General features: G+C 34.0%; 1 long non-coding RNA gene across 4 annotated transcripts; it reads right to left on the minus strand.

Moving 5' to 3' along the window:
- Window positions 1-5,522: 5,522 nt before the first annotated feature.
- LOC114164299 lies at window positions 5,523-10,806 on the minus strand. 4 transcript variants are annotated; one of them, XR_003599529.1, is made up of 6 exons: window positions 9,824-10,806; window positions 9,460-9,549; window positions 8,020-8,125; window positions 7,797-7,924; window positions 7,127-7,250; window positions 5,523-6,032 (listed from the first exon to the last, which is right to left on the minus strand). It is a non-coding gene; the product is annotated as an uncharacterized LOC114164299 (long non-coding RNA). The 4 variants fall into 4 exon arrangements; XR_003599531.1 differs by having other exon boundaries at window positions 10,316-10,805; XR_003599530.1 differs by having other exon boundaries at window positions 9,460-9,516; window positions 9,824-10,805.
- Between the last annotated feature and the right edge of the window lie 278 nt (window positions 10,807-11,084).

Below are 11,084 nucleotides of genomic sequence, written 5' to 3' on the forward strand. Positions count from 1 at the left end.
GTGGGTGTGGGGAAAGATTGTTGCTCCTAAAGGCAACGACTGTAAAGAACAAAGCGAGATTATTTTGGAGATGTAGAAATTGGGCTGTAAGTAACAAATTAAAATTTAATATTGATTGGTCGAGCTTGATTTCGTTTCATCTGATAATGGTTTCGTAATTTTTGTAGTCGAATTCTCAATGTAATTTCTTTGAATGAGTTAATGAAGATGAATCCAAATTCAAATGCAATGAATCTAAATTTCAAGATAGCGATGGAAAAGGAGTTGAACAAGATGAAGCGTGGCTGGAAAAGGAGAAAGTTATATTAGAGTTGATAAAGAAAAGTGAGAAGTTGAAGAGGAAATTGCAAGAAGAGAAAAAGTTTGGGACATGCTTGCAATGTTTATTTGTTTTGTCGTGGGCGATAACAGTTGTATTGGTGTTTATGTTGTTGTTCAAGTTGAACTGTAATTAGTCATGTACTCAATACTATTTAGGACTTAGGTATTACTTATGTGTGAAACTTGAAGGGTTAATTAAGTGTTGAGTGTTCTCGTTATGTTTTAGCTAAGTTTTGATGGGCAAGTGTTCTGTGCTCCTAAGATGTTTGAATGAATGAAATCAAAACTTTTGTTAATTGCGTGGTGTTACTGGTGTTATTCTTGTTTGTATCATTATTGGCCTTTTTTTTCAGCAATGTATCATTGGATATAAAAGTAGTTCATATAAATTGATTCTAATACTGGAATGAATCTTTGGTATAAATTGATTACACATCATACTGGAATCTTTAGTATTACTGGAATGAAACAATAGTATTACTGGAATGGAATAAAAATAGTATTGAACTCAATTATGACAACAACAAGTAGTCCAACTGTAATGCAACGTCAAAGTGGTCCCTAGCATTGAACTCAATAAAATATTCCAGGCCAGGCAAGTGGTCCATAAATCTGAATACAATAAGCTTCATATTGCTTTAATCAAAAAAGTTGTCCACTGTCACTATGGCCATTGCAACAAAAAGGTGGTCCACCATTAAAAGCAACAAAACAACTTTGTTTCCTCCATCAATTTCACATAGGCTGGGCAGAAGTTCCACTACTTGCTTGAGACCCTAAGACTTGTGTCGCCATGCTTTTGGTTTGTGTTGTTGATGGTCTTTCTCCTTGGTTCATGTTTGCAACAACCATGGGTGCAGATCTTCTTCTACTAGTGGAGCTCTGGTTGGATGGTCCTACAGCGCTGGTAGCTCCACTCACAGTTGGAGTTCTATGTGTTTGTCCCTGTCAATTGGGTATGTATAACAGATTCAGATTTGTATGCTTTGAACAAACAAAAAATTGAACAAACAGATTCAGATTTACCTTTCTATTTTTGATTCCCTTTCTACAGCTCCTTATATTATGTCCCAATTACTTACACATGTTGCACTTCATGATGAGATTTTTCTTTGACAGCTTGGAAGGACTGATATGTTCATCAACTTCCCTTCTTCTTAGCTTTTTGGGTCTCCTAGGTGGTGTTTCATAAATTGGTGGGAGTAGTTTAGGTTGATTGCTTTTAGGCCAGAGTATTGTCCATTGATTGGGGTTATTTATGGGCTATAGCATGCCTCATAAGCAGCTCTTTTGTAATATGCATGCACATAAGCTTCAAGGTTTTCTACCTTATAATTAATTGCTGCCACAACATGCCTACCAGATCCAAAAAATAACACGTGCAACTATGCTTACTGAGATCTACCACAAACTTCTCCATGGTGAATCCTTGTGTTACTTCAAACTTAGCACCCCCTGCCCACACTGGAAGCCAATTCCCACTTTTTTCCATTTCCATATCAAGCCTTTTCTGTGGCTTAGGCATAACAATTCCAGGATATGCATTTAATTTTTTTCTAAGTGTTGCAAATCTACTCATTGTGTATGACCTAATCCATTCCATCATACTAATGATTGGTTTATCCCTAGCCAATAAGATAGTACTATTGAATGACTCATACAGGTTATTCATTAAAACATCACATCTAGGATAAATGCTGAATGCATGCTTACACCATGAACTTCTAGAAATGCCAATTAACCAATTATACGCTTCAGGGTTAATGTTTCTAAACTCACCCATCTTTTATTCCCAACCTGCGTAGAAAGTTTCCTTTGCTGCCCCCATCATAAGGTCTCTGATAACTACCCCACCACTAAATTTCTTCTTGAAATTGCTATAGAGATGCCTCAAACAGAAACGATGCTCCACCCCATTCAAGATTTCATCAAATACTGTCATAAGTCCTTGCAAAAATGAATAGTTCTATATAAGAATATAATATCAATTAATTATCATACTCTAAAATTTCAGTGCATGTAAGTAGTTCACCTTTTGTTGATCTGAGATGAAAACCCAACGATGATTTCCAATGTCCTCAATATCTTCTAGCAATAGTGAAAGAAACCACCTCCACGTATCCTTACATTCAGTCTCTACAGCAGTAAATGCCAGTGGATAGTATTGGTCATTAGGGTCCTGCCCACTGCAACCAAAAGTTGACCACCATAAGTTTTTTCAAGTGGCATCCATCAACCCCTATAAAGGGCCTACACCCAGCCAAAAAACCAGCCTTACAACCTTCTAAGCACATGTAGAAACAACCAAACCTTGGTGGCAGACTTGCTTGAGGCTGATTTATCATAATTTTGAATGTTCCAGCCTTTACTCTCACCAATTCAGCTACGTAATCATGTAAGCGACTGTATTTCCTTTGTCCATCCCCTACCAAACAGTCCATTGCTATTTGCTTTGCTTTCCCAGCCCTCCAAGGGGTTATGCCAAAATTGTATGTCTTCTTGATCTCGTCAATAATTTGACTCACTGTCATTACACCCACATTCATAATCTATCTACTAACACTTGTGCTATCCAGTCCTTATTTTCATTTTTATTCCCAAAAACCCTGTCACACCTCTGACACCTAACCAATGTCTTAATCTAAAAGGTTTCCCTACCACCAACCTTGCTCGCCATCATTAAGAAACCACATTTTTTTTTACAAACAACCCTAACTCTCTTCTGATCATTTTTAACAAACTGAACTTCTTTACCATTTAAAAAATTATGCCCCATTAATGCCTTCTTAAATTCCTGCAAAGAAGAAAATTCCATTCTTAATTTGAACTTGAAGTCCTTTGTCATATCTTCAGCTTTATATCTGGAAAATTTGGGCCCATCACGACCAATACCCTCCTCACTATCAACATCTGAATCCAACTCGTCAGTATCATATTCATCACTTATGTCATGTTGTCTAACTTCAGCATTAGTCACAAATAAACCAGCTCCAACATCTTTTTTACTCCTCACACTGCTTGAATTTCGTTTCATTGCTTTCCACTTATCCAAAACAGACCTAATTTTTCTAATAGGTGGCTCAAGTCCATCCTAAATACATCCTCATCATCTGCCACCCTTTCTTCTTCACTGTCATCAAGTTTATCTACAGAAGAACCTTCATCCTTATCAAACACATCCTCAACTACCACATTTGGTTGTCCAGCCCCATCATCACCCCCCAATTGTGCCTCACTCCCCAGTTTTGCCTCACCCCACAGTTCTGCCTCACCAACCACATCACCCTGAACTCCTACTTCTGCCTCAACCTCGAATTGTGCCTCAGTGCCCATTTGTGCCTCACACTCACTGACAATAATGTTACTTGTTGTTAGTTCAAAACCATGCAATTAATTTTGAGTTAAAATGAGTGCCTCAACATTTTTTGGAAGAATGGAAGAACGATATTTGGTTAGCACACAAGAACCAAGACTAAAGACAAACACACTAGCAACGATAATGATTGGAATGTTAAGCACATCACAAGCCACTTAGATAAGTTTGGATAACGATCTCGACGATCCCTCCAATAGCTCAATACATCCAACTTATCAAAAAATTTTGGATCAAGATTGCCTTCATCTAAATGAAGATCCAATTCAAACCTTCCAGTGTCATTTACATGTTGACTCAAATAATCAACATATTCCTAAGACAATATGAGAAAAAATTAATGTCATTCGTAAGTAAGAAATAAAATAAAGAAAATTGTGTTAAAGGAAAATTTCTTAGAATAAAAAGCATACATCAAATGCATCCATCACTAGCTCATCATTCGTAAAAGAAGCAAGTTGTGTTGGAGGGGAAACTTGAGAACTTGAACTATTTGATTCATTTGGATTTAATTTGACATATTCTTCAAACAACTTATACATGTTATCCTTTAATACTTTAATCTTGTCTTCACAAGTAGAAGGATTAATCTTTGAATAACAAATTTAGATTGCTTCAAACTTCATCCGTGGATCAAGAATAGCCCCAATAGTAAGAATATCATAATAGTGATCCCAATACTTATTAAACTTGTTCATCATAGTCAATGACATATCTTTAATCGTTGGATCATCACTATTTGCATTTTCCCGCAACAAACATTCAATTTTCCAAACTTGCATGAAGTAACAATTTGAAGTTGGATAAGAAGAACCTGAAATCAAATTAGTCATTATATAAAATGGCTTCACAAACTCACATTTTTTCAGCCCTTTTCCACTCATCACTTGATGGACAATGAACATAATTTCTATCACGGATAGCCAAGCATCCAAAGGCACGTCGATATCTAATTGCACTTTCAAGCATAAGATACATAGAATTCCATCTAATAGCAACATCCATTATCAATCCTACTTTGGTGTAATACCCCTCACTTGAATAACACATTCTTTAAATGCATTTTTTCTTGCCTCTGATCCTCTCACATACTTTATACTCTCTCTAATCTTACGCAAAGCATCAGAAGTCACCCTTAATCTCTCTTGCACAATAATATTCAAGACGTGTGCATTACACCTTACATAAAAGTAATCACCATTACATATTAAACTATTTTGCAATTTCAATTGCTCACACAAAATTTTTTGCAACACCTCATTGGCACTAGTATTATCTAATGTGATAGAAAAAACCTTCCTATCACTACAAAAAAAGTAGACATTTGTGACGGTTAAAATTATAAGGTTTAGCGGTTAAAAACCACCACAAATGAAATTTTTGACGGTTTAAAAAACTGTCAAAATTATGCATGTCAAAAACAGTTTGTGACAAGAAAATTTTAACCACTGGTATTGTTGTCAAAAAAAATAACGATTAAAAACTGCTACAAAATTTACTTTTATTTTATAATATTTCATCATATTTTGTCGGTTAAAAATCGGCACAAAATATATCATTTTTTGACTTTTGACGATTAAAAACCGTCAAAATACATCATTTTTTACGATTAGAAATTGTAAAAATTATTTGAATATTTTTAAAAAAATTTAAAATTTCAAAAAATATTTATTAATTATTAGACTAACTTCATAATTCACTTTTTTTTTTTCTATTGCATTATTAGACAAAATGAAAGCTTTAATTAATTATCTCAAAGATTTGTACCCCTAATAATATATCATAATTTTAGGATTATATAAATAAAGCATAAATAATCCAATTATGATAGTGACAAATTTAACATGGCTCTAACATTTCACCTTGTGATTCAAAAAAAAACTAAATCAGTAAGAATTTGTTTGTGACACAAATTTATACATGAGTACACTGTATAAATGTATATAATCAACATAATTAACTCCCTTATTCAAACTCCAACTACAAACACAATTTAAATAGTTAACCAACCTATTTGAGCACTAGGTTCCCTTCTGTCGTTCTAAAACAAAAGCCACACACTGCCAATTGTTATCACCAAAATATGTCACCGCAGAACATAGTTGAACATCTTCTTCCTCATTCCATTCACTATTTAGCATGGAATGATTGAAGCCCTTTCGGAATCGTGACAATCATTGAAATGAAGTCCTGCTTGATATGTGCTTAAAGATGAAGCAATATTGAACCAGTTCCTTATCACATATCTTGGACAATAAGTAAAAGGGACTTGTCCTCTTCCTTAGTCCATGCACCTTATGCACCTTGGTTTACCAAAGGATCTTCATAATTTAACCACCTATGGTTGCAAACCATTAAAATAGTGAATCAAAGGTATGTAATCCAACCATTCATACATAAACACTATTCTATGGTCTACATAACATATATTTATCAGAAACACTTCCATCATCTCTAGCATACAGAGAAAAGTACATAAAAGATTAAAGTGTATTATGTTTCATTCAAAAGCATAAAAAAAATAATGCATTAGCTATTATGACTTGACAAGTCAAATTCAAGTGAAGTTAGTATTCAAATTCCTATTATTGATTGAATTTCTCTTATCTCTCAGTAGCATATGCTATTAAGGCTTAGGTTTTCTTAAATGGGAAGAACCATTGGAGGATAGTAGAGTAAGAATCAGAATTTTGATAGTAAATTGGAAGTTTTTTAACAGGGAAATAAATTGTGTGACGAAGGTTGAGCCACTTACTCTCCCTTTTTTTTATTTTTCAGTAAAAGTAGGCGTATCACTACACAAGAATACAATCCTTCCCAAAATCTATGTACAGACAATAGTAGTGTATTCATTAAAAATTGTTGGATGACTCTTTTATTCCTTGTTATGCATGTTGAAAATTTGAAATGTAAATCACAAAGCCACTTTGGGAATTTAAAATATTCAACCTATACCACAGACATTTGTTTCCACCTCTTACGTGCTCCATTATTTTACAAACCCTTTTTAACCAGACATTCATTCAATTAAGATGGTAGATCACAAAACTAGAAGTGCTCATATAACATAAATGATAGTAAGGCACTTGTGCACATAATTTTAGTGGAAAAGGTTTTCAATTTACTGGCTTTGTTATTTTTTTTTTCATTACATTGTAGACAGGCTTAGGATAAAGGTGTTCACTGGGTATGTTGAATTTGCTCATTGATGTTTTAACTTTATTTATCTCTTTTCTAACGTACTCATGCACCATTCATATTTCTCCAATTTTAATATTCTTGTTTTATTCATATGCCATATCCCACATAGCAGATGTTGCATTAACTAGTTTCATATTAATGTCTCTAGTAAGCAAGAGTTTTTACAGTTGTGCCACATATTAACTAGCAGAACTTGTTTATTGAACTATATATCAACAAATCAATAAATACCTTTCAAATATGCTACATGATAAAGCTCCAACAAGAAGTTTGGTGATAGCACCCTTAGCCACTTTCTCTACTATTGCAATAGCCACATCATTTGATTTAATCACTACACAACATTCATATGCACCTGCACCAATAGTATCAGAATTCAAATCCTATATTGCATTGATATAAAATCTCCAATAGCACATTTACTATAGTTAGAGATAAACAATTTATGGACCATGAAGCCTACCTTAATTAAGTTGGTGTGTTCCTCAAACACTATAATTAGAAAATGGAAATTATAGCTCCTACCAAGTTATTATCTAATAACTTATATGGAGGATATAAGAATTCTCACTAAAAAATTAAAATATTGTATGGTGTGGGCACACACATCACTGTTTTTTCTCGCAAAAAAAAATCCTCTTGGGTTTTCATAAATCCAGTACTCATAGAAGAATCATACGACTAAAATAGTGAAAATAATCAATAAAAACCCCAGCACAAACACCTGAAACTCGTCACATGTTGAAGACAGAGAAAGCAAATTTAGGGGTTATGAGATACTGGTATTAAGAATCTCTTGCTTGAAAACTCATTGACTCAGAAAAGAACTACACCATTTAAGTGTTTTAGGAACTCTTGAGAGAGAAATTTAAATAAGTTTGATAGAGATAGAAAACAAAACCTGTTCCCTAAGTGCATGGAGTTGAATGATGGTTTGTTCTTCTTGCATACTGAACTTTCCCCTCTTAATATCAGGCCTTAGATAATTAGTCCATCTCAATCTACAGCTCTTGCCACACCTCTCAAGTCCTGAACACAGTATCATCATTCCAGTACAGTGAACCACAAACTTTATTGTAATTTTTAAGTCATACAGACACACATCAACATATACACAAGATTACCAGCTTTTGCTGGCAAAGCACGCCAGCTTCAATGGCCGTGTTCTTCAATATATGCCAAGAGCTTCTGATATTCCTTCGGTGTCCGTGGCCCTTTCTTTAGCCCCACCTTGTCACAACATGGTGATCGTCCCATTTTTGGAAGAAGTGAGAACAGTGGTTTATACAGAAGAAATAGTGGAAAAAGAGTGAAAGAGAGAGAGAGAGAGAGAGAGAGAGAGAAGGAATTGGAATTGAAGTTGTAATAGAGATAATGAAGAAAGAAGAAAGGTCAGCGGCATAAATATATGAGATAAGAAACTAAGTTGATGTGGAGTGTGCATGTATGTATATTACGATGACGATGAGAATACCCTTCACATCACCTACAATTGAATGTTGTGGGATGCATCATTTGTGAGTCTTTATGGAGAGAGTTATGAAAATTGAGTGGTTCCAAAAAGTAGGATACATTTCCAAACTAGACAGTAGAGGTACTTACTGCTAGACTAAGCCAAGTATTAACTTAGTTAAATAGATATTTTCCAAGGTGAAAATGAATTCCAAAAAGCTAATGCATGCATGGAATGAGGTTAGACTGTCAAGAACAAATATCAAATCCAACCCAAAAAGCTAACAGAAGTATGACAATAATGTGCATATACATTATGTAGATGGCTAATGCATGGTGGAATGAGATTGGACTGTTAAGAAAAATGAAAATGATCACTTAAAACTATTAGAATGATGTACCTAGCTATATGAAATCAAGAAAAACAATGCATATGAATGAATTCCAAATTTGTTTGATGAAATGCATGAATAAAAGACATTTTTTTACCAAATTGTTTGTGAAAATGTTTCAATGAAATGAATGTGCAGAATGTGTATAATTGGAACAAATCTAAAATGATGAGAATGAATGACTTGTTGGCAATCCTATTCACAAGTATCAGGTAATTTGGTTCAGAGCATGGTGGAATCTAAATATATCCTGCAACACAACCACTACAACATCACTAAAATGCCATGGGTTATAGGATAGAAATATATATATATATATATATATATATATATATATATATATATATATATATATATATATATATATATATATATATATATATATATATATATATATAATTACTAGAAAAACTACAAAACTTAGTTATTGTGTTCACTGTATAGAAAAGCATAGAAAGAGCATAAAAAAGCATCATTACAATAAGGAATTTGGTCAACATATGACTCATAATATGCATCATTTGCCACACCATGTTTTAATCTTGACAAATGAGGCATACAATTACAATGCCCAGGCACCACCTTTGACTTAAGAACAGTAAGTAAATGAACCAGATGTGCCAAGATGAGAACAATTGTCACATTTCCCTTCAGAATTTAAGAACCATGCTTCTGTAAAAATCACTTGTTAATTTGCACTTGCAGAGAAAAAAAGATTACCAGGGAATCTCTATTCCTTCCTCTCCATATCCTACCTCCCATATTGGTAATTGAACCCTAGCATATATTTCATTTGGCTATCAGATTACTCTGCAAAAATCAACATATTCTCCATAACTACAACCTATAGAGTTCATATAAACCAAAAACTAATTATGCCTTGGATGTATTAGTAGTATTGCCAATAAAGTATTTAGTGAGAAAGCCGCGAAGTTCCACAAGAACTAAGCAATCATTATACTAACAAGTGATACAGGCTGAATTTACTACAGAAAAATTAAAATATAGATAGTTAGATGAAAAGGGTAAAAAATATTTATATTAGTAAATTATTTAGAAATCAAAAAGTCATTAAACTCAATACCTCACTGTAACGTGCATGGCAACGGAAAATTGAGTTTAATCTTTTACAACTGGAAAAGAAGAATCACCAGCACCATCTTTGTTCTAAAATGGGAAAGAAAAGCTACATATCTTATTAACTTACTATAAGAAATATCACATTCTAAGTGAACCATGGAACAAGATTCTCTACTGATAATTGATACTTACCTTCTCATACACACTACAAATTACCACCAGAATGAGAAACAACGACATCACCATCACCTCCAGGGACACAAGCAATGCATGTACAACTACTATTCAATTCAAAATACACCAACTAAGAGTTTCAATCGGCATCTTTGGCATAGCGTTCCAACACATTAAATTAAAGCTCTAGAAGTTAGCCATATACTTATAAAAACACACAATTCAGATATCTAACTTCTCTACCACTCAATGTAAAGCATTACAACCATTGATAACAACATTCACATAATTTACCAAGTTAATGAATAGATTTAACACAAACCTCAAGCAACAAAATTCCAATTTTGATCGACCAGCAACATTCAGTACCATGAGCATCACATTAACAACCATCCATTAAAATTCTACCGTGGTTTCCTAGGGTTTCGAGGGAGAGAGAATTGTGAACCGAAAACCTAAACTTAAACTTAATGACAAATCTTGATAGAGGTACTAATCTGTTGTGACTGAGCAGTTTTTATGCCCGGTAACCGGTAAACATCTCAAAAAGGGCGTTGAAGTAAATGATAGATTGATTGGTCGGGCTCAAGCGCATCAGTGACAACGAAGCTCGTGACGACGAAGTCGCAAGGCATGATTCTGGAGAACAGGGGAGTCGTCATCATCATCCTTGAGAAGAAAAGGAAGTGCCATCGTCGTCCTTGAGAAAAAAGAGAGGAAGCGCCATCATTGTTGTTAAGAAAAGGGATGCGCCATCATTGTCGTTGAGAAAAGGGAAGCGTCATCATCGTAATAGAATTGAATTTGGGTTAATGTCATCTTAAAATAAACTTAACATTTCTAGCGGTTAAGAAAATTAACACAAAGTAGAATTATTTCTAGCGGCTTACTTTAACCGCTAAAAAGTGATAGTCAGTAAAAAATATTTTTTTTGTAGTGTATCTATTCCCCAATCAAGCAACAAAGTAAAAAATTTTGTGTCAAACCAGATCAATATGTGGAGGTTCCATTTTACAAAAGACAATAATCTTATTATTCAACTTCCAACTAGCATCAACAAAATGAGCAATCAAGCAAATAAACCCTTCTTG

Source organism: Vigna unguiculata, chromosome 9 (genome assembly GCF_004118075.2).
Source record: "Vigna unguiculata cultivar IT97K-499-35 chromosome 9, ASM411807v1, whole genome shotgun sequence".
Classification (NCBI taxonomy): Eukaryota; Viridiplantae; Streptophyta; class Magnoliopsida; order Fabales; family Fabaceae; genus Vigna; species Vigna unguiculata.